This window comes from Anabrus simplex, chromosome 2, assembly GCF_040414725.1.
Source record: "Anabrus simplex isolate iqAnaSimp1 chromosome 2, ASM4041472v1, whole genome shotgun sequence".
Taxonomy (NCBI): Eukaryota; Metazoa; Arthropoda; class Insecta; order Orthoptera; family Tettigoniidae; genus Anabrus; species Anabrus simplex.
In genome coordinates, this window is record NC_090266.1 from 13,175,426 (window position 1) to 13,201,252 (window position 25,827).

A 25,827-nucleotide genomic window follows, 5' to 3' on the forward strand; every position below is an offset into this window, starting at 1 on the left:
CTCGGAGTTATTTCCAAGGTACCGGTGCCACACCATGAAAATATCGAAGGTACATCGTTCTCCTTAAGTCTTCGCCTTTCGCCTAAAATGATTGAAATAGGTCATATTAACTTTTAAGAATGTACTACCTTATTATAAAAGTATTTTAGGGGACGATGACCTTCGATGTTAGGCCCCTTTAAACAACAATCATCATCATCATCATCATCATCATCATAAAAGTATTTCTTAATTAGTACTAATTAGCTTACTTACAAGTTTCAGTAATGACATAATCTTCAACTGTAAAATGCTTCGAGCAGACCAAAGTCTGGAGTCATATTTTTATTTCGTAGGTCTTGCCTACGAATCGCATGCAACCACTTTTTACGGAAAGCATCTTGCTTAGGAAATTGATGGTATGAATACGGTCGACCTTGATTTTGGGACATTGGGACACAGCAATAGTCAGGCATCACAATTTTCATGTCGTCTTCGTTGTCGTAATGATATATTAAATCTTTAACTTCAGCATTTAACTAGGTAACTTCCATTAAAAACACATAGAAACAAATGACGTTCGAAAAGCGCATACCGGGTACTACACGTCAGACATCCATCGGTAGTGTTTCAGTACATCCCTATAACGTAGTCATTCATGACGGTAATATTTTGTCATTTTGTTGGTAGCATCGTTGGCCTATAAATCTGATTGGCTACCATCCTAGTTCGATTAATCATTTGTCTCATAATATGTTTCATGTATTTGTTTAAATATTCTGTGCACTGGCGGGTTCCTGTTAATCTTTGTATTCGTTATTCAAGCCGGAGTGAATTCTTTCGTGTTTGTGATAGCAGCTGATTTCGGGTGAAAATTTTCAGTAGACTCTTGTAAGTTGCTGTATTTAGTCAACGTACGTATTCTTGGAACTTCGTATATTTTCTCCACAATTTGGAATTTGTGTACTACTGATCTGTATTTAGGGCAGTCGCCCAGGTGGCAGATTACCTATCTGTTGTTTTCCTAGCCTTTTCTTAAATGATTGCAAAGAAATTGGAAATTTATTGAACATCTCCCTTAGTAAGTTATTCCAATCCCTAACTCCCCTTCCTATAAACGAATATTTGCCCCAATTTGTCCTCTTGAATTCCAACTTTATCTTCATATTGTGATCTTTCTTACTTTTAAAGACACCATCCAAACTTATTCGTCTACTGATGTCCTCCCACGCCATCTCTCCACTGACAGATCGGAACATACCACTTAGTCGAGCAGCTCGTCTTCTTTCTCCCAAGTCTTCCCAGTCCAAACTTTGCAACATTTTTGTAACGCTACTCTTTTGTCGGAAATCGCCCAGAACAAATCAAGCTGCTTTTCTTTAGATTTTTTCCAGTTCCTGAATCAAGTAATCCTGGTAAGGGTCCCATACACTGGAACCATACTCAAGTTGAGGTCTCACCCGAGACAAATATGTTCTCTCCTTTACATTCTTACTACAACCCCTAAATACTCTTATAACCATGTGCAGAGATCTGTACCCTTTATTTACAATCATATTTATGTAATTACCCCAATGAAGATCTTTCCTTATATTTATACCTAGGTATTTACAATGATCCCCAAAGGGAACTTTCACCCTATCAACACAGTAATTAAAACTGAGAGGACTTTTCCTATTTGTGAAACTGACAACCTGACTTTTATCCCCGTTTATCATCATACCATTGCCTACTGTCCACCCCACAACATTATCGAGGTCATTTTGCAGTTGCTCACAATCTTGTAACTTATTTATTACTCTGTACAGAATAACATAATCTGCAAAAAGCCTTATCTCTGATTCCACTTCTTTACACATATCATTGATATATATAAGAAAACATAAATAATGTCGCCAAGTGTTGGGAGGGAAGTTGTTAATATGAGAGGTCTTGTGTCTTATTTGCTTTACGTTTGAATGAAATTGCATGACTGTTTCAAGTGTCATAATTCTGTTTCTGTTAACGTAATTATTATTGACTTCTTGACATTTACATATCGGGTTACTTCGCAAGATTCTATATAGGTTAAGAGTTCCATCTGTGAAGTCTGGAGCCCGTCTCTTTTGCCTGTAAAATAGATAGTCTTGACTTGACACGACTTAATTTGTCATACGGTTTGTGTTTTATACATCACAATATCAGGCTTAACAGGGAAATAAAGAGATTAAGAAGGATGTGCAGATTAGGAGTAAGGGGAGATTGAAGAAACTGGGAAATTGTATTTCGTGAAAAAAATCGGTTAAGGATAATATAATACCAATATAAATGGTCCGTTATTGGACATTATAAATTTTCCAGCTAACTCATTCCTGGTTGCCAGCGTTTCGCCCTCGTGTGCTAGGCTGGGCTCATCAGTTGGTACCTAGCACACCTACCAAGACGCTGGCTAGTGCATACCGTGGAGGCCACTGCGTAGGCTAATTGTAGCCACCGGCAGTGCCAATATCATCTGATGGCCAGGCAGGCATCAATTTTTGATAATGGGACAAAGTGTCTCATAGTGCATTGGCACTGCCGGTGGCTACAATTAGCCTACGCAGTGGCCTCCACGGTATGCACTAGCCAGCGTCTTGGTAGGTGTGCTAGGTACCAACTGATGAGCCCAGCCTAGCACACGAGGGCGAAACGCTGGCAACCAGGAATGAGTTAGCTGGAAAATTTATAATGTCCAATAACGGACCATTTATATTGGTATTATAAATTTACTCATTCGGAACAAATATTTCAGATTCCCTATGGGAATCAACATCTATATCATAAGGATAATATGTTGGTAAACATAATTGGCAGCCATATGAATTTTAGGGAGCGACAAAAGGATATGTATAGATACTTTTAAGGCAGAAACAGGTTCCAGGAAGGTCATCCCAGAGATCGTGAATGAACAAGGGGAGTGTGTATGAGAGGACATCCAGAAGGCAGAAATATTCAGTCAGCAATATGTAAAGGTGATTTGGATATAAGGATAATGTGCAGATAGGATGTGACTAATACGGGTGAATTACTGAAATTTACCTATGATAATAGAGATTCATGAAAAGATTAAAAATTCAAAAGCTAGACAGGCAGCCGGGATACATTAAAGGCTATGGGATATAGTACCATATCTGAAATACTTAGGGCCGGTTTCATCAACGTGGGTTAAACCTTAACCCCGAGTTACACAGTTTTAACTCTGAGTTTGACTGTTCATTCCGTTTCATCAAGGAGGGTTATTTTTAACTCTAGGTTAAGACCGGAGTTAAGTTAACCCCGCCTTTCACCTGGGTTAAACTGTTTATTCGAGGTTAAAAGCAATATGGCCACAGTAAATCATGCATTTGATGAAAAGTTGCTTTATTTAGATTTGTTAAACGGTGTTCCTAACAGAAATAGGCCTATAATAAGAAGGAAAGACTTTGAAAATCTATCGGAGGAATAATTTCTGAAGAGATAGACTTAAAAAACTGTCGTCAGAAAATTTGTCGATGAAGTTCGCGAGAGGTTAGAATACACAGCTGATCGAAACAAACTTGGGCTTGCGAACTAAAAGAAACTACATTGACCGTAATAGTAGCAACAGCGGTATTACACAATATTACTGTGGAGACCCGAGATTAACTTCCCCCCACAGGACTTGACTCTGCGTCAGTATCTCACAGGAAGGAGAAGGAACAGGAATGTTGGAATTGAGAATGACATCATTCTTCACATTGATAACGACAGCACTGCAGTGGCATATAGGAATGCAACTGCACACCACCACTTCAATAGTACAACACTTATGAACATTATACTGTGTATTACGTAGTGGTTATACAGAAATGCACTTTGAAATTAAACTGTATATTTACGTCCGTGTGTATTATTGCTGTGAAGGTGTGCCAACTTTTAAAACAACTCTTGGCACAGAGAAGCTAAAATTTTTATAGAACTGTTTTAGTTGTTTCGTAGATCGCACTGTAACGTGGGCAATATTATTGAATTCCCCTGTTATTCTTTTCCATGTATCCTCCTTTTCTTTTAATTGTATACCGTCAATCTTCTTGCATTCTATAATACTTCGGTACTCGGTGGCTAATTCAATAAGTAATGATTTTTCTAAAGCAGAAAAATTCGTGCCACTATTTTTCTTCTGCACTTCTTCCATTTTTCGTTCAAGATCACAAAAGAATAATATCTACCATGGACCTGAGGAAGAAAACGAAATACAGCGCAAGAAATAAACAAAAGAACCACGCAAGAAGTGTGTTCATGATCTCTGATTTTTAGTCACTGCCTCCTTGATTATTAGGACAGCTGTTTCCTGCGAAGGTTAACGCGGTGTTAGTTAACCCTCTGCCGAAATAGCTTGTTGAAACGCGTGACTTGTAAGAATGAGTTAAAATATTAACCCTAAGTTAACAAACCCAGGGTTAGAGAATATTTAACCCACGTTGATGAAACCGGGCCTTATTGGATTACTGTTTGCATGAAGGAGTGATATTGTTGAATGGAGAGTTTTGATAGTAGCCCCAGTGTATAAAGTTTTCTTATCTTAGATGCTGTTGTCTGTTACCTTCAGCTAGTGAGTTTGGACTGATGCCAGATCTTTATCTCTGGTCTTGGTATCTAAGTAGTGGAGCTGAGGATAAATTCTGTAGGTAATAACTTTGTTTCTTGGAGAGGGGAAGGGAATATGTGCGCTTTATGTACGTTGGAGAAGGGAGAGAGTGCCGCTGCTTCTTCATTGTAAAATGTATTTTTATGTATGTGAGAGTATATGTAAGTCAATTATTTTGATGAAATGAAAGTAAGGAATTGAATTAGAGTATTTTTTAAGACCTTATTTTTATTGACTCTTTTGCGCTGATTGATTCCCACAGGAGACTAAGTGTGTGGAATGTGAGTTAAGATATTCTTATCTGTAGCAAATTCCCTGAATTCATGGAGCATCTTTGTCCATTGAGATGTTTTATATAATTTCCATTTATTTTGGAAAGACCACCTGTATTTACAGGCTGCCGCTAAGAACAAGGTAAAACATATAAAATTTTCTGTACATATCTATTAATTAAAGAAAATTAAAAATTAGCTGTAGAGGTGGTGTCTCAGGATCTTGATGGAGCCTCGGAGGACGAGGGTCGCGATTTCGGGGATGAGCTTCATTGGGAGTTGGAAGCGCTTCCATTTGGCGACGAAGTGACGAGGTATAGTACTGTGATTTCCGACCATTATCCCTATTATTTCGATTTCCTGAAGATGGTATTTAGATTTGTAGTAAGGGATAATGGGTTTGTATTTGTTAATCTTTTCTACATTAACCTCCTCTGTGTGACAGCTGTGGTGCTCGAGCCTGACAGTCGGATCTAATATGAATCCTTGGGAGCTGTTGTCCTTAAAGGCTATGATGTCAATTCTCTGCGAACTACCATTTAAGGCCAGTCAATGTACCTCCTCATGTACATTGAATCCCTTCTTTCTCAGTTCTTCGGCAATGAAGGATCTGATCTGGTGGTGTCGCGTGTTCCTTAGGAGCTCCCCGCGTGTGCAGAATCCCAGGACATGACCAAGAGTTTCTTTCTCTCCGTGGCAATGCCGACAGAGGTTGTTGTCCAGGGATCTGCATGGCACCGAGCGCACCGCAGAAACATTAGCAGTCATCTTTATAGCCTCTCTCCACTCGTTACAAGACAGTCCGGTATGATCTCGCACCCAAAAGTTTGCTTGTGTATACTCTTTGTAAAGTTGTATTCCGAGTCCTTTTTGCGGCAGTGAACACCAGGAAGTGAATTCACGTTCTCATAGCTCTTGACGGATCTTCTTAGTATCATACAGGCCGTTCTTGGCGGTTATTTTCTGGGTATCAGCGTTTGTTAGTTTTAGGCGTTCTATACATTCCCGACTCTCCGCGTGAGAATCCCTCGAAGCGACACCAAGTGGATGTTTAGTCTTCAGCAAGATATTGCAGGCATTAATGCATTGTAGGTAAACTTCCCACGAGGTTTTAAACAGAGCGAGTCCTTTGTATTTCTTTTCGGTGTACAGCATGCCATCTGGGGTATCCGTTGGCAACTGCAATATCTCCTTTGTTGCACTTTTAATCATTTTATCGCTATCGGATAAAAATTTCTGTGCGATTTGCTTGAAACTGCATGTCAGGATAGGGTATATCAGGGTGGGACAGATTAAGGAATTTAGTACTAAGAGATTTTAGTCTTCCTTAAGCAGTGGTGACGATGTTAGAAGTTGGAAGAAGGTAGTTCAAAGTAACGAATTTGTTCGCCGTCTCCAATTAAGTTAATGCTACAGTCTTCCTCCACGAATAGCAACCCTTGCTTCAACTCACCTCGGATTACACATACCCCTGTGCCCTTCTGTGGATTGATATCAAGACCAATTTCCTCTAACCTCTTGCGGGCTAGTCAAGTAAGATCTAAGGCGGCTTCTTTGTTCTTCCCAATGATGACTGTGTCGTCGGCAAAGCCCATTACGGTTATGGATGGTAGTTCGGGTGACAGAGATGCCCCGTAATGCCACAAGAGACTATCTTCGCTTAGCTCGTCTAAGATCTACGGCTAGGTTATAGAGGGCTGGTGAAAATGGAGATCCCTGCATCACTCCTCTCTTTATGAGGATAGGTTTTGTTCTACCCTTCTGCGTTTCGATTTGAATGACGTTACAAGTAATTAATCTCATTTTGTTCCGTATTGAAGATACAATAAGTAACTCTTTCAAGATTAAAATTATTGTGTCCACCTATTCAATACAAATATCTTTTATGTCCAAGACATGTTTCGCCCTGGTTATGGGCATTTTCAGCCTAATACTAATCTTAAGGTCAAGAATTAAAACTAAAAATAATGGAACTTAATAGTAAACTTAACTTAGTACTAAATCAATGGTCTTATGCTTTTTACATAGTTTACAATATGTACATTAACTTTGCCAGAATTTATGAACAATGAATTAATTTATTTTATAATGATTAGACTTCCAAAATGTAGATTGGATTGATCACAGCGTGAATTGGGGTTTCTCCAATTGTATTGACTAGAGATTTATCACTGCATGAGTTGGGGGTTTCTTCAACAGTTATGGTCACCTAAGTCGTAAGAATTGTTACAAAACCGGAACCTTGGTTAAATGACATAGATGTTGATTCCCATAGGGAATCCGAAATATTTGTCCTGAATGAGTAAATTTATAATACCAATATAAATGGTCCGTTATTGGACCCTAGCACACGAGGGCGAAACGCTTGCAACCAAGAATGAGTTAGCTGGAAAATTTATAATGTCCAGTAACGGACCATTTATATTGGTATTATAAATTTACTCATTCAGGACAAATATTTCGGATTCCCTATGGCAGGGATGGCGAACCTTTTCCAACTAGTGTGCCATTTTAAGTCTGGTTTATTATTCTCATCTGTTGACTGTGCCACTTGTTGTTTTCCATTAAGGGATGTCTACAATCTAAAACTCCTCCTCTCCCCCTTGCGACTTCCTTTCTAAATTCCCGATTATGTTTCATAATATGTTATTTATTCATTCATTTACTTATTCATTTATTTATTTATTATACACATATCTTGTAAATACATTTGATTGCATGTTCCGTGGGGCTGTATCTCAATTATGGTCACGGCCGCTTCCTTCCCACACCTAGGCTTATCCCTTCGTCGCCACAAGACATGTCTGTGTCGGTGCAACGTAAAGCAAATTGTAAAAATAATAGTTATTAGATATAAAAATCAAAAGTACTAATATTGCCAATGGACTTCACTTTCTCCATTAGCTTCATTATCTTTCTTTGTTGTAGTTTGTATCCTCAACAATTAAACTAATTTCTCCCTCATCACATTTCCATAAGGAAACTAAAAAAACCAGCTATCCTTGTTTGTAAGGTCACATTCATGCGTTCATCAAAACATACCGCATATATGTGGGAGTTATCGAAATTAGGTTTCAACTGCTCCGAAACTTCTTCACTCATTTTTATTATTCTACCCTTGACAGCAGTTCAGCTGGCTAGCATTCCTTTTATTCTGTTAATTACTAGTTGTTGTTAGGGAAGTTTTTAAATAATGTGTCGGACGTCAATAAGAGACTTTCTTTCAACAACTCACCGTCAGAAATCGGTTTCCCATGCATGCTGTGCTATGCAGGGAGACAGAAAGAAACAGGCGCACCGATAATATTCCTTGGCCCTACAGATAATACAAAAGAACTAGTTTGTTTTGTGTAATGTGCCATATTTTGTGAAACGAACTCTCTTCTTTCTTAATTTGAAATGAAACAAACACTTGAATGACCAGTCTCGAAATTGCGCTTTACATTAAATGTGGGGGATACGATTGTTTTCGAACACAGGCAACACATCTTTTTATCACTCCGAATTCTTGAAAAATACCTGTGTTAAGTTTCTGTTCTTTTCGGCACCGAAAACCTGTTTACGATGTCCGTATTAAAAACCATCAGAAAACGACACTATCTCACTTCACTTCCGGACCTATCAGTGTAGCAGTGTTGCCATATTGCACGTCCGAATGGAACTAGTATTTAGATTTTCGATATTTATTTCTTACACGTGAAACACTATAAGATATGTATTGTCTGTAGTCAAGACGTATTGTATTATTATATTATAATGTTCAAGTGGCGTGCCACCGAAACCGTGTTCGCGTGTCACAACATCTATGTCATCTGATGGCCAAGCAGGCATCAATTTTTGATAATGAGACAAAGTCTCTTAGTGCATTGGCACTGCCGGTAGCTCCAGTTAGCCTACGCAGTGGCCTCCACAGTATGCACTAGCCAGCGTATTGGTAGGTTTGCTAGGTACCAACTGATGAGCCCAGCCTAACACATGAGGGCGAAACGCTGGCAACCAAGAATGAGTTAGCTGGAAAATTTATAATGTCCAATAACGGACCATTTATATTGGTATTACCTTGGTTAAAGTCGATCATGTTGGGTTTGAATCTATTTGAATAATCCTTTAGAAAGAAGCATGGTTATGTTGTAAGGTTGAAGCACGTATGTTGGAAACATATTGTTGATATCATTCATTAGTGCTCGTCGGATAAGAATTTGGAATATTAAGTCATTCTTGTTGATTAACTTTCCCATTGGTGCATTGTTCAACCTTGGGAGGAATATGAGTTGTCTGTAATGGGATAAGAGGAAAAAAAGGGAATTAGAATGATGAATGTAGAGCCCAATATGATAATAGTAGAGTGAAAGTGTTTATCCCATGAAAGTGGATGAACTTACTTGTCTCGTCGACGTTAGCTGGGACCATTTGTTCTGGTTGTGTCTGAACGACTAAGCTTGCTACTCCTAGTGTAGTATTGATACTGTAATGGAGGGGTGGAGCGTGGAGGGGAAGGGGGAGTGAGATTCAAATTGTGCGTCCGTGTTGATGCTTGAGAGGTGTTACTCGAATTGGATTTGTATTGAATAGGTGGACACAATAATTTTAATCGTGAAAGAGTTTTACTTGAGTGACGTTCCCGGTCTGAAGGTTGGAAATGATGTCCCTGAGTTTTGAAGGTATTCCTTCAGACTGTAGAGTTTGTAGAAGGTGGCTGTGACCGATATTGTCAAATGCCTTTCGAATGTCCTAGAAAATAACCGTGATGTCTTCTTTCATCTGTTTAGCAGATTTTAACAATGCGCCGAGAATGGAAGTATTTATAATGGTTCCTGGAGTTGAACAGAATTCTCGCTGATGTTCATCATAGTGGATGTACTCACATAGGCGACTGTCAAGTAATCTTCTTTCTATTACTCTCCTAATGGCTGAACCGATAGTGATGGGTCGCCACTTTGACACGGCCTTCGGATCGCCTTTCTCATATAGCAAAATTCTTCGTGCTTTCCGCGGACATTTGGGAATTTTGCCAGTTTGTAGCATTCTGGTTGCTATTTTTGCGATGATAGCCTGTACGTCATCTTTCAGGGCTCTCATCAAAACGCGATCTGGGCCCGGTGCAGTATCCACTGTGATATGATGGACGGCAGCAGTAATTTCCTCCTTCGACACGGTGGGCACGAATGTTTCATTAATTTCCACACGCTCCGCTTCAGTGATTTTTGGAGGGTAAGTTTCCCTTTCGTGTAAATTTTGACGGGAAAATGTATCGGAAAAGGAGCTATGGATGTTTCCAAGGTCGATTCTACACACCTTGGACTTGTTTTCCAACACCCGCCTCACTGCCTTCCGTCTCTGATTGTAGACCTGGTATTGGGTCAGTTCGTAGTTACATTTGTTTCGCCTTTTTTCGCGGGCATGTTTGTCTGCATGCTGTGCATTTGACGAGCGACTGTGGTGTTTTTTGTTAAGAGCTAGATGGCGTTTCTTCCTATCCTCATAAAATTTGATTGCTGGGTGTTTGGGGCCAGGCAGGAGGTTAATCGATGTGAAGAGGAATGATGTGAAATCGTGAACCAATTTATTATAGCCATGATTGTCGTTGAATTGTTCAAATTTTGATTTCCAAACGCAAATTTCTTGTTTGTACTTTAGAGATGAATTATCTGATATACCCCCGTCGTTGCTAGGATTGGGATCTTCGCTAGGTACTGGACAGTTGTATCTGTTTGAGATACTTTGGCTGTGTGATTCTGAAGCAGTCTTTTGCAGTGTCGGTCTGGATGAGAGGGACTAATATGGATGGATACGCCCCTCTCACCATGAAAATACTGACTACAGCATTGACATTTAACTTCCCGAGGCTCTCGTGTATTGTTTTTGTTTTCGTACAAATTTGCGTTTCCAGTTTCGTCGTTCGTTAGGTGTTAATATCGAATGTTCTTCGGTTGCGCAAGAAACGATGTGCATTCTTGATGTCACGCTGTGATCGGGATGTGCGCACCTTAAGTGTACAGAAATTCCTCTCCTCATTTCCCCTTCATCTGGATTATTTAAGTCTCTGCGTTTATCCGGTTCTTGTAAATGGGGCGATGATAAAGATGAGTCGACATCTTCTAACCCTACATTTGGGTCAGGTGTAAGAGTCAAAGAGGTCGTATTTACAAGTGATTCACAATATTCTTCTGGATGGGCTTTGATGATATGAATTTTAAGTCCTTTGTACTGTTTACCACAATACTGACAAGGAATTTCCTGGTCTTTATGACTGTCACAAGTAGTATCAGTCATATTGATGGTTATATATAAAGGATAACTCAGGATGAAATTAAAGGTCTGGGAACTAATGATGTGTCAACGAGTGTTGTGGGTAATGAGAGGTTATGTGTTGCTTTATGGTCAGTTGTCATTTATATATCAAATATTCGTTCCTAAGCTCATTGGAGTTGATACGAAATGAAGAAATACCTAAAAAATGCAATTGAAGAAAAAGAATATAAAATATGTGTAGAACTTCCGCGCCAGATAATTTTTCCGTATCCATCTATACCTATGTGAGCTTTATCTTTCCATGAAAAAGTGGGATACGCAAAAATGTATACAGGATAACAAAAAACTGCTTTTAATGTATTGAAAAGGTGGAAATCAAAGTTTTATTGTTCTCCTTTAACAGACTTCCATTACGGAAAAATGAGGATAGTCTCTTGCAATAACAAAAAAAAACTGTCGAATTGAGAAATCTTCTATCTAAAATTGTGATGTAAATTTCTGTTTCACGATAAGAAAAATGTAAGTAACACTCACAAACTTTCTTCAGATGACTGGCATGCCTTAAATGACAAAATATTAAAAAAATAACCAGATATGCTCGAAAACCATGTGTTATATGCTCGATAGATATGCTCGAAAACCCACTATATGCTCCATAGATATGCTCGAAAAACACATTATATGCAGTTATATATGCAGAATATGCTTGAAAAAGCACAGTTAAAAACTATAGAAAGGAAAGTGAAACGAAAAAGCCAATAACAAATCTTAATATAGAAGCTTTATTTTCTAATTGTTTGTATGATACACTGCGATATACTCTCATTCAAGTTTCAAGTATATGTATGAGAAGTTTTCTTATAAAAGTTACAGTTTAAAAGTTAATTTACACAATGTTCAGAATTAGGTGAGTCAGTGAAGTAGCTCTGCATTGGTCTGTACTACAAGAATTTTTTCAATGTTTTCAGTTTTGAATGATTTTCTTAAATCAGTCAATAAAAGTTTCAATGATGAGAACGATCCTTCGACGTCAACTGACACGAGAGGTAAATACTTCAGTGATGCTGCTTCTTGTGCAGAGTAGTTCGGAAAATCCTCTGATGGTGCAGACTCGCCACGCAGCATCCTCTTCAAGTCCAACGCTGCACTCCAACCGGGATTTCGAGCCAGCACGAACTCCAACTTTTGTTTCACGGTTTTCCCAGTCTCTCCAGGCCACGAGTCGGCTTCTTGGATGAGTCCTTGTATTGTAGCGATCACTTCAACCATCTCCATCCCCTGCGATTCCAAATTTAGGATGGCCTCAGGAATGACGCTCATGTAGGCTTTTACGAAAGTCAAGGATGGCATCAAGCCCTTCATTGTAAAAGCAGTCTTAGCTTTTGCGATGTACTTGCTGTCCGCCTCATCAAACGTATTGATCACCTGGAAAAAATATAATTGAAAAACATTAGCCGAGGAGAATAATTGAGAAAATTACAAAATTAGGCGCTGTTTGATGGAGTAAACATAAAAGGTATGAAAAGAATGATAGAGAAAATCTCGAAAATGAGAAGATTTTAAACATTTCAGATAGTCTTGCCTCTTGCCCTATGATTTTCAGCGTAATACAAAACAGCCAAAATCCAAGTTCTCCATCGCATGAATATGGGCTTGGGAGGTAAAGGGAGCTCTGGATGGATCGTGTTGAAGGCACGGACGCGAGATGGAGCCTTGACGAAAATTTTCTTCACTGAAGAAATGACGCTGTTAACGCTGGACGATTTTTCGCTCAGCAACTCTGTGCATTGCATGGGCAAGACAAGTAACATGTAACATCTTTGGGTAGAGAAGCTTGAGGCTCTTCCCAGCCTTAATCATGTAGGGAGCAGCGTCAGTCACCAATGCGAGTACTTTGTTTACCTCCTCATTTGAAAAGGTTGGCCACAGCAAGCCTGAAACAGGAATGCATAAAATGAAGGGTGAACCATTCAGTTAATGGGATTCTGACATGTCGTAAGACTGTAAGAGATATTTCACTATCTGAACTATCAGAGTCTTCACTGAGTATACGTTGAATGCATTGAAATTATAGCCAGACTGTACTTATTCTTCTTTGGAAAAACGCTCGAAAAATAAATTAACAAAAATATACTTACGCAGAGTTGCTTGCACTGTTCGCACAATGGTACCATGGTTTGTCACATCTAGCTCCTTGCACTGAATTAGGTGGCACTTCCCCGGTTCACTGGGGCTGAGTTTTCCAACAAAAACATTGGCCATGTACCTTCCACAACTCTCTGTGGTCTCGCCGATAGATAACCAAATTGGCTGGCTCCCGATGTCGTCGCTGATTGTGTGTAGAACCTGGTGAAAACGTACCTGAATGAATATTCTTCATGGAATGAAGGTATTATCGAGAGATTACCTTCATCAGGACATGTTAAAATTACTTCTAAATTGTTTAAACGACAATGTGGAATACGGCAATTGTGCATGAATTCATACCTTTTCATACTCTATAGAAACGTAATTTTTACGTAGGGTTGACTCATGAGGCAACTCTCTTGCTGCAAAGTCCTTGAAGAAGAGAGCTATAATCTCAGCATGTTCGACCTTGTAGAGGTGTATGTTGGCGCTTAAGAACGCCCTACAAATTATTGTTTCTTCGATTTCCTTTTTTTTTTTTCAACTTTTGCTGAGTGCCTACTTGTGGCTTTATGTTGGAAAAATTGAAAACCCTTCGAATTTGATCTGAAAATAAATTGGTAGGTACGCATAAGTAAGAAAAAATACATTGAATGAACGAAAATAAAGCATTGTGGACTATGAAATTATTTTCAAACATTGCAGTAGAAATACGAGCACCCTCTAAATGTTCCCACGAAAAACCAGCAAATCCAAATGTCAATTTCCGCCTCGGAAATATAAAATCTGAGGATCTAACGGGTCTACACTCCGAATTCTTAGACTTCTCTCTACTTACCTAGTAGGTAGGCCCCGTATGCTGCACATACGGTTTACTTGAAATTTCAACTGTTTGACCAGTAATATCTTTTAAGAACATAGATGTGAAAATGTCAATAAGAACTTACCTCTTTTTCGCACATTTTGCAGAAAAGAATCTCCCGTCAGTAGAAAACGAGTCAGGGTCTTCCTTTGCACATCGTCGGAGTAAAACACTCAGAGATTCCTTAACTTTAGGGATCGCGTACTTAGAAATTACAAGAACTCGATAGGTACGTACGGATACGATTACGAACTAAGAATGGAGAATAGAATGCAGAAACTTCACTTGACCGGGTCGGATCTTCCACCACTTCATGGGAAAAGCCACCTAAACAATACTGGTTCCCAAAATAGGCACACCGAGCTCGATAGCTGCAGTCTCTTAAGTGCGGCCAGTATCCAGTAATCGGGAGATAGTGGGTTCGAGTCCCACTGTCGGCAGCCTTGAAGATCGTTTTCCGTGGTATCCCATTTTCACACCAGGCGAATGCCGGGGCTGTACCATAATTAAGGCCACGGCCGCTTCCTTCCAACTCCTAGGCCTTTCCTATCCCATCGTCGCCATAAGACCTATCTGTGTCAGAGCGACGTAAAGCAAAAAAAAATAAAATAAATAGGCACACCACTAAAATACCTCGCATTTCAAAGTGAAAGGATGCTTGGGGCTTCCAGAGTTTATCTGACGAGTCACACTCTAATGCGGCAGAGGCCAATTAGGGTGTGTGAATGACCTCACTAAAGGTTAAAAATCTGCCGTTCAATTATTCGCCCCAGATAGGCTTTTCAGTAATTATTTCTGTTTTTGAACGTTAAGGATGGTCAGGGCCCGAATTTTGGTGGTGGTGGGGGGAATTCAAAGAAAAACAATTTAGACGAAAACCACGAGAGTATGCATTTATATGCTTCTATTCTGAAAACTGTGGTTATGTGCGTTTATATGCTCGATAAATTTGAATTCTTTTGGTCCCAGAGAAATGGAAATACAACCGAAAAGCTTCTTTCAATATGTACTATTCAGGAAAAAAAATATGCTAATATGCTCAAATCTGAGCCCTACTCATGATTTATTAACTGCAGAGCTAAGGTCTAAATCATAAATCTTGTGTATGAGTGGAAATCATAAATCTTGTGCATGTGTGGGCGTTTAATATTGTGCTAGCCTTTGAAAATGAGACACTATAAGAAACGCGAGTGTGATGACCAATCTAACCAGGCTAATTTGATAATTATTCACAATAAAATTCCTATACATATTAAGTGGGCTTCCAGTACGTCAACAAGAGAGCCTATAAATGAAGGTAAACCTGACATCAGAAATGTAGCCATTGTAGTAGGCCCACACCGAGCGAGCTGGCTGTGCGGTTAGGGTTGCGTAGCTGTGACCTTGCATTCAAGAATCTTTGTCATTGACCATATACAATGAAATAGGCTTCGTCAACTGATAATACTTTAGTACTTAATATTAACAGGGCTAAATGTACAAACACCTTTTATTAAAACTTAACACGTTCGCTGCTATGTAAATTATCCATACCCACTCCAAAAAAATTAAAATGAAAAAATGATATAAAACTTACCATATGTCAAAAATCCAAACATGTGCCTATAAAGATGATGCATGCCTAAATTAAGATTTCTGAAGATATCTAAGTCTGTGGGTCGGATTCGGCCCCTCAGCACCGTGCACTACACCACTAATAGCTATTTTGTTGAAAATCATATGTTATAATGAAAGAGATTACGATAATTACTGTTTATGACATGTTATAAATTGGAAAACTGTAAAAACCATATTAAGATTTATTGATGTTGTTTTTTCACAATGTGCAATAATTTACAGTAATTTACAGTTCCGCCCACCATCCACTGTTTGGTCTACTTACATGTCTTTGTGGTACTTGTCAAGGCAACCAACCGGGCAAAGCCCTGGCAAATCTGGACAGCCAGAACAGACAAATGTTGATTGTTTTTTACTTCCTGCTTTATTACTGACCCTGCATGTTTTCAGTTTGATTCCTCCTTTGGAGTCTTGCTCATCATTTTTCACCAACTGATGTGAGTTGTTCTTTCTTAGAGGAATGCAGACTAGCTCAGCTTGACGGGGTGGCAGAAGTGATTCCACTATTTGTAGGCGAAAGTCGTATAAAACCATTTTTGGATTTTCCAAGCCTGGTATTGTGCATGTTGTGTAAGTGTAAAGCCTTGATGATCATCAACTGAATGATGTGGACAAACTTTTTTTGTACCAGCGAAGGGTTTTCCTTTTGAAAGGATAGTACGTCTTAAGTTTGTCACAGCGATCCGTCCCTTTCATGTGTGCATTATATTGCACTATTGGCAAAGGTTTTTCTTTGTCTTGGCCCCTTTTATTTGTGACAGTGACCCTTGTGTTTTCAAATTGCGAGGAAGTGTATTGTACTACTTGCTTGTCCCTCCATTTGCCCACCATAATTCCCTCAGCGTACTAAGCGATAGGTGGTGGAGGGTTGTGCTGCCGGTCAGATCGGAGTGTTCCTGTACTGTATGTGTTTTCTGACAGCAGCTTAGACGCTAGAGCAAAACTGTTATAATAATTGTCCATGAACACGGCATGGCCATTATTCAGAAGTTGCTCCTGAAGATGCATGACCACATTTGTAGTGTCCTGTAACTACTCTTACTGTTACTTTCCTTCACACAATATACTTCAAATTTGTTGAGCGCCAGATGCTGTCATAGGCAACAAAATTCAGAGCGCATGCCTCTTATCTCAATTATTCTCAAGGCGTGAGGTGATAAACTCACATCTGGCAATATACAGGAATATGGATGAGGACAATTGTAAATTATGGTTGCATTTCCACTATTGACGATTGTACTTGGAAATAGAATCACTTATTATTAAAAGAAAACTGAATTTATGACTATACTTTGTCACAATGAACCAGCATTGCCGTACTTTAATTTAACACTAAAAATATACCTTGTGAGATTTGTTGCAAATACAGAAATTTTAATCGAAATGAAGGAAGCTCTTGGCATGAACTTGAATTATTATAATCTCACTGCTGATTACATTCTTCTTCATGATATTTATGCATAATATGTCTGATGCTGTAATTACGTGATGTCTGCACACACCGCTGTTGAACTTGAAATTCCTGGAAAAACCTTTGGAAGCCATCTGCTGTTATCTTATGTAACCTGGAGTTGACCTACATTTCCTTTCCGAGTGTAGTGACCTCCAATGCAGTTACGTCCACTCAATATTTATAAGTAAAATTTGGAAAACTTTATTGAAACTTTATTGTAATATCCAGACATACTATCTAGTTTCACATGTCCTGATAACTAATCTAGAGACTGTTGAAATAAATATAACAGCTCTATGCGTTATTAGATGCATCTATGTTAGATTCAATTATCGAACAAAGTTCACGAATTTCATAGTAGAATTCAATAAAGAATTCGAAGTACCATGACAACTGTTAACTGCATATATGGGTTAAGTTCAATAAATAAATATATACTACAACCTCTGCAGTCCACAGCACTAAATCTCTAGCGAATCTTTTGAAATAAACTTACATTACGAAGTTCTACCTGCTGCTTCACTATCAGCACAGTACCAGCCTCTACTCAGCTCAGACCAGCACTCTTACACCTCTTCGACGTGAACACCACTCTAAAGACGACTCTTCGAACACCTCTTAGCACTGACCACCACTCTTAGACGGGCCAACTATTCTTACCTCCATTTTTATAAACTCGTGATGATCACTCATCTCCGTACTATCTGGCCATCCCTTCCACATTGACACACGGTAGCTAGCGAATATAGACACTCGATCGAAACCACGTGCCCATGCACTTTACAAAATCAGTCATGTGTCATGTTAGCTTGCCAACATGGACAAACGATGACTATATAGCATGTGTCGGCGGAAATTTACTTGCCTAATACAGCCTCGGTTAAACATAGTCTCGGTTGCAAAATATTATGCCAGCTCATCTGGCCACAGTTGCAAGTTACAGTATGACTATTTCAAACCAACAAATCTCACTTATTAATATACAGAATAATTACAGAGAAAATTCCCTTATCCTATGATTAAATTACATATGCGTGATACCTAATTATATTACAGTCTGAATGATGAAAATCAGAATATAAAATCTAATGAATCGGGTCAATTAATGATGATGATGATGATGATGATGATGTTAATAATAATAAATGCTGAATGAAATATGTAACCGTGTTGTACAGTTACAGTCCTTTTCCAGATAACTGGTCGTTGGCTCCGACATACACAATAAATTTGAAAGTGAGGCCCTCAGGTTCATTTAGAGCTTAAAGTTTTGTACCCCACGTATGCCGTTTGCCCTATATATACTGCCTGAAAATCAAGCAACCCCACCAAAGTACCATAGCTTCATAAATGGACAGTTCCCGTGAAGGATAAGAAATGCTAGACATTTTATTGTTGAAAAAAATCAATAATTTGTCTTATCTTTTCCAGCCTGTCTAATGACTGGTGTTTGGCATCATTGATAGGTCTAGCCGATGAAAAGTGTAGGCATCATAATATAAGTAGAAAGTGATCCCGGCTCATATACTGTCGAAACGCAGGAACGTTGAAAAGACTGTGAGATTTCCAATAATCTTGGAGTCTGCTCATTCGCAATGCTCCTGTATGAATCAGCAAACCCAAAAATGTCTTTGGTTCATTTAGTTCACGACAAACAAATTAAAAAAAATTGTTATCAACCAACAATAGAAACCAGTCAATTGGCTTCTTTTCTCCCGGTATTGGCACTAGCAGTTTGTTTTCTTTCCTAAATAGTATATTCTTCAAGTCGAATGTTTGATTTGACCAGGTTGGGTTGAGTTCAGTTCGTCCGAACTTTCCGTTTCAGAATCAGCACTTCCTTCACTTGTAAACTCATCATCACTGTCGGACACATCAACACGACAATGTGCCATCACACACTCACGATAAAAACAATTTAAATATAATTCAGAGTTATAATATACAGGCCCACTACTGCCACAATCGTAAAAAATCACCAAAAGATGTGAGCGACAAACGACGAGCGAAAATATATCACGCCACTACTACTCAAGGTGCGCACAACATATGATCTGTCTTCGTCAAGAGCTGAGCTCACACTGACTGCTTAGAAATGGCATGGCAACGTGGGCCGGATCCGGGTCACGCACACTGGCGGGAAGCACGCTAGGGGCCGGATCTGTTCCCTCAACATTGAACGTGCTAATACTAACATTATGCATTTCTAAAGCAGGCCCTACACGGTCAGTAATACTGATCAGTAATACTGAGTCAATAATACTGACAGTACGCATCAGTATTGTAGCGACCTTACACGATCATTATTACTGTCAATATTTTGGTCAGTACCAGTGCACTAGCTTACCATTGCGGCATTCTCACTTTATAAATAAAGTCAATAACCGTCACTACCACTACGGAATGAGATTTATAACATGCAATTGCGGTATTCTATCAAAATGGATCGTAAAAGACGGGCATTTTGTAGCTATCATATTAGTACTGCACGAAACGCAGTTTTAAACGTAAACGATAGGTTAAAGATTGGCTTAGGAAAAGAGAAGAGTATTCTCATATGAAGTGTTGAGGGAAACACAATATACCGAAGCAGAAGATTATCAGAACTATCTCCGAATGCGTGAGGGTACTTTTGCGAAATTACTACGAATGGTAGAGCCTTTTGTATAAAGGCAAAATACAAACATGCGGTGCTGTTTATCGGTGGCAGAGAGATGAGCGGTGACAGTGAGGTATCTTACAACTGGTATAAATTTTTAAGATTGGTAGAGCCTTTTGTATAAAGGCAAAATACAAACGTGCGGTGCTGTTTATCGGTGGCAGAGAGATTAGCGGTGACAGTGAGGTATCTTACAACTGGTATACATTTTGAAGATTTAAAGTTTTTCGCTATAATGTCACCAGTTTCCATCAGTACAGCTGTTGTGGAAACATGTAAAGTATTGTGTTAAGTACATTTATTCTGGCAGCGTTTCATATAGCTTGATAAACTTTTGCAATAGGCCTACTTGACGGTTCCACAAGCACCTCTACTTGGCCTTGGTGAGAAACGCATTTGTCGTCCACCGCTGCTCCATTGATACTGACAGAAATAATGACTAGCGCACTCACACGGTCAGTATAACTGTCAGTATCCCCACCACTCTACAGTACTGACGCTCGCAGATCAGGAAATCCGGATCTGCTTCAGTACTGGCCTTCATTCCATCATTTCAGTCCACACGCGATCAGTAATACTGTCAATACTTTTCGGTACTGACAGTTTTATTGATCGTGTAGGGTCTGCTTAAGAATTCAGGGTATTATACAGTTGATTTTTAATTAACAAATCATACAATTTCCCTTTAAAATTACTTAAGAGTAAACAGTGCAGAATATGGTAATTTATTAAGTAATCTTAAACAACTGGTTTTATGTGAGTGAGGATTTTTTGACAGCATATGATTTGGGATGTCAATGTCTGTCAGAGCCGTGTGGCACACCAGTTGTAACTTTCTTCGAAGTGGAATACTTATTTTTAATCGAGATAAACTGGTATGTTATTTAAGTATGGCTTAATTATGTTCAGTGAGGGATACTTTACACTATATGTCTCAAGCTTTGCAAGAAAAATATTATTAACACAGTCAAAAGCTTTTTATTTTTAAGAATGAAGCCATACTTTTCAGTGTCAACTTAGTTAAATGTAACAAAAATTTTCAGTCTGTCAAACACACTGCAATTTCAATGTAAATTATAACACTATAAACATACCTGTAAAAATACACACTGATACAAAGAATGATGTGTTTCGTTCTACAAGAACATCCTCAGATTCTATGAAATTACTATAAACATGTACAGTATTGTTTCCATTGCATAAACTTGTCAATGATATTTTAGTGATAATATGAACCAGTGCTTGACAGACTGAAAAGTTTTTGTCACATTTAACTAAGTCGACACTGAAAAGTATGGCTTCATTCTTAACAAGTTATTTGGCCAGTCAGGCAAATTACAAAGCCAAAAAACTCAAGTCCCTTAAAATGAAAATCATGAACATTGACAAATCAATTACATTTAATAAGAAATGTCCAGAATTAAAGCTCATTTCTAAATACATACCCATAAAAACTAAACCCACAACAACTTTGGCTAAGATATCTATCTCAATGACCATTATTATGGATCAGAAAAGAAATTAAATTCGCATACATAAACAGGAAATCGACAAATCCTAAGCATGATGATGTAGATGTTGATTCCCATAGGGAACCTGAAATATGTGTCCCGAATGAGTAAATTTATAATACCAATATAATGGTCCGTTATTGGACATTATAAATTTTCCAGCTAACTCATTCTAGCTGGAAAATTTATAATGTCCAATAATGGACCATTATATTGGTATTATAAATTTACTCATTCGGGACAAATATTTCAGGTTCCCTATGGGAATCAACATCTACATCATTTGATGGCCAGGCAGGCATCTATTTTTGGAAATGAGACATAACTCTCATAGTGCATTGGCACTGCTGGTGGCGTCAAATAGCCTATGCAGTGGCCTCCACGGTATGCACTAGCCTTGCGTCTTGGGTGGTGTGCTAAGTCCCAACTGACGAGCCTAACTTAGCACACGAGGGCGAAACGCAGGCAACCAAGAATGAGTTAGCTGGAAAATTTATAATGTCCAATAACGGACCATTATATTGGTATTATAAATCCTAAGCATCCATTTAAACCTAAGCAACTTCTGGCACCACACACAATGGACATCCTACTCTTACTATTTACAAGATTACATTATAAAAGAAGCAGTCGGGAAACAGAAGGTCATTGACAATAAAATATGTAAACAGAAAAATCCAGGAAACAAACACCACAACAAACTCGCAAATTTTCACCTTAGATCAATTAACAGATCAGACACTACCTTTACAAAGAATGAAATCTGCTAGAGAAAGGACTCAAATTCAATTGCCAGGAACCTCATAACAAAAACATAAAACAGCTCATCACTGACATAGAAATTGCTTGCGACAAAATACCGTATCCACAACGAGAAATAATAAAAAACGTAACCACCAACGAAGCCCTAAAAATAATCGGACAAGAAAATTCCACCAAACAAACGAATTGTGCCACTCAAAACTCGGCATTAAAAACAGTTTAGAACAAAATTAAAAACAACCACCTTGTGTTGTTTAAGTTATCAGTCCATACACTGGTTTGATGCAATGATCCATGCCACCCTATCCTGTGCTAGCCCTTACATTTCTATGTAACTTCTGCATCCTACATCTGCTCTAATCTGCTTGTCATATTAATACCTTGGTCTACCCCTACAGTTCTTACCACCTACACTTCCTTCAAAAACCAACTGAACAAGTCCTGGGTGTCTTAAGATGTGTCCTATCATTCTATCTCTTCTTCTCGTCAAATTTAGCCAATTTGCAAGTGACTAATCTCATGTTTTAATCCGTATTGAAATCTGTTGATATACAATAATAAAGTTTTATTATGAATCCACCTGTTCAATACATTATAATGTTATCACATTTAAAATAACTTCATTAGTTAAAAAGTTATATATGGGACATGTTTCGCTCCCTTATAGAGCATCATCAGCCAAATCTGAATCTCAAATAATTGTTATTTACGTAAATAAAGACTTAAGAACTATCAGAACATTTTTGACAAACTTAAAACTTATTCTATTAGAAAATCATAAAATATAAAATCTTTGTATACATGGCTTAATTACATGTGCTTAATAGGAAGATACATTAAAATTATGGAAGAGAGAGTACTAAAATATAAAATAAATAATATATATATATATATATATATCATGTCCAAAATCCTAGAAAGACGTGAAGATCAATCTTAGGACCTAAATTTAAGGATTTTCTTAGCAATGAGATCTGGTAAAAAAGTTATTTATCCCTTGTGGATAAGAGTCTATAAAGATTCAAATTTATCGTCAATTTGATGATTGAACTTATAACAGGATAAATGTTAGTCTTCAAGAAATTTAAATGCTTGTTGTCATGTGACCTCGGCGAATGCTGTTCAAAAGGTATGTTCTTATAGATGTCAATGACCGTTCGTTGAACTAATGGATTTGATAAGGATGATTGAAAGGGACGTAAATCAACGTTTGTATTGAAAGCTGCTGCTTGGTTTATCTTGTTGAATGTCTGTAACAAGAAAAGGAATCTTGTAAGTAATCGGAATTTGTGTTGCTAGTTAAGAGTGTGCTTCTAGAAACTTCACTTACCCCTCCAATTGCTGTTTGTCGGTTTGGTGTTGTCCGAGGTTATGTGGTGACTGTCTGTTCTGTGTCTACTCCTTGTGTTGTACGAGTGAGGTGGTGGGGGTTGAGGGGAGGGAGTAGGGGTAGGAGGAGAAATGTTTGTGGGTGTGGTTTTGGAAGGGGAATATCTAGTAGGAGCGCAGGGAGGGGTTGAGTTCTTTAATGTTGGATTAGTTGTTTTGGGAATGAAAACTTTGGCAAAATTACTTTTTTCTAGATTAAGCGTCTTTAAGAGTTTCGGTAATTGTTCGTGTAACGGATTTCTTATTTCAATTTCGTCATTTAAATTTTTTTTCCTTATTGAAATACTGGTCTAAGTGGATATAAATATTTTCTAATTCTGTCATTAGTTTACCCTTTTCTATCTTCTTTATAATTTTTAGGTCTTTCTCTATGGTTGTAAATTGGTGGCCTGACTCTCTCATGTGAGCACTCGTTGCGGAATGTTTGTTGTGCTTTGTAGCATTAACGTGTTCTAAGTATCTTGTGAGAAAGTTACGGCCAGTTTGGCCAACATATGAACATTTACATTCTACACATGTTAATCTATAGATGCCAGAACTTAGATAAGGGTTCTTGTTGGAATTTATACTATTGTGGTTGAAAAAAATGTTTCTGTTTGTATTTTGTGTTTTGAATGCTACATTCACATCTCGTTTTTTGATAGGATTAGTTATTAGAAAAATGGCTGGATTGGTGAATGTAAATGTTGCAAATTTGGACTGCTTAGTTTTTTCGGGAGTAAGATTAGTTACTAACTTTTGTTTTACTTTATTGATGATCCGATTGACTATATTTATTTTATATCCATTAATTGAGGCCAGATCTTTTAGAAAATCGAGTTCCTTTTTTAAGTTACTCTCTGAAAGGGGGATTTTGAAAGCTCTATAAACTAAACTGTAAAAAGCCGCCTGTTTATGTGATTTTGGGTGAAGAGAATAATTTTTTATCGTTAGAGGAGCGTATGATGGTTTTCTAAATATTTGAAATTCAAAACTATCTCTTATTCGTGTTACATTAATATCCAGGAAGTTTATTGAGTTGTTAGTTTCATCTTCTTTCGTGAATTTTATATTTGGGTCAATGTTATTTAAGAAACTTAGGATTTTTTCACTATCATTTTTTTGGCTATCTATTATGACAAAGGTGTCGTCTACATATCTGATCCAAAGGCAAAGTCCATTTATTTTTGTGTTTATTTTGTTTTGCTCCAAATGATCCATATATATGTCTGCCAGTATGCCCGACGTGGGGCATGTTTGATGGTAAATCTTTTTATTAAATGTGAAGTAATTGTTGTTTAATACAAATTTCAGTAGGTTTACGAATTCATCTATTTCACATCTACTTAATTTACTGTATGTAAGGAGATTGTGTTTGATGATATCGATGGTTTCTTTAACCGGTATATTTGGATACATGTTGGTTACGTCGAATGAAACCATTTTATGTTGTGGTTGTAAATAGAATTTTCTTAGTTTATTACAAAATTCTATTGAATTTTTGATTGTTGATTCGTTGTTAAATTTGTAATGTCTTTTGAGGAAATAGTGTATAAATTAGGATGTTTTATACGTGGGACTATTTCTACTGTTTATTATAGGACGTATGGGTACGTTGGGTTTATGTAATTTGGGCAATGCCCTTGCTGTTGGTAACTTTGGATTCATATTTATCATTTTTTGGTGTTCTTGTTCATTAAATAAAAAATAAATAATAAATAATGACAAAACAGAAGAATTCTTTTCAGACAAAACCTACACTGTCGTAAACCAGGATCCCATAAATAAGATTCAACGGAATCTAAAAATTACCCTCAAGAATTCCACTTTTTTATTTAATGAACAAGAACACCAAAAAATGATAAATATGAATCCAAAGTTACCAACAGCAAGGGCATTGCCGAAATTACATAAACCCAACGTACCCATACGTCCTATAATAAACAGTAGAAATAGTCCCACGTATAAAACATCCAAATTTATACACTATTTCCTCAAAAGACATTACAGATTTAACAACGAATCAACAATCATAAATTCAATAGAATTTTGTAATAAACTAAGAAAATTATATTTACAACCACAACATAAAATGGTTTCATTCGACGTAACCAACATGTATCCAAATATACCGGTTAAAGAAACCATCGATATCATCAAACACAATCTCCTTACATACAGTAAATTAAGTAGATGTGAAATAGATGAATTCGTAAACCTACTGAAATTTGTATTAAACAACAATTACTTCACATTTAATAAAAAGATTTACCATCAAACATGCCCCACGTCGGGCATACTGGCAGACATATATATGGATCATTTGGAGCAAAACAAAATA

At 37.8% G+C, this 25,827-nt stretch overlaps 1 protein-coding gene and 1 long non-coding RNA gene across 3 annotated transcripts in view; one reads left to right on the forward strand and one right to left on the reverse strand.

The window, feature by feature from the left end:
- Positions 1-663: 663 nt before the first annotated feature.
- Positions 664-25,827, forward strand: part of endos (alpha-endosulfine) — a 201,502-nt gene continuing 176,338 nt past the window's right edge. The window contains exon 1 of one of the 2 annotated variants that reach the window (XM_067140303.2): positions 664-870. The gene's annotated coding sequence lies outside the window, so the exon portion shown is untranslated. Of the gene's footprint in view, positions 894-25,827 lie in introns of both variants that reach the window. The other variant, XM_067140302.2, reaches the window with a different exon arrangement.
- LOC136864956 (uncharacterized) lies at positions 12,003-13,759 on the reverse strand. The gene is made up of 4 exons (XR_011017870.1): positions 13,615-13,759; positions 13,266-13,473; positions 12,710-13,061; positions 12,003-12,552 (listed from the first exon to the last, which is right to left on the reverse strand). It is a non-coding gene; the product is annotated as an uncharacterized lncRNA (long non-coding RNA).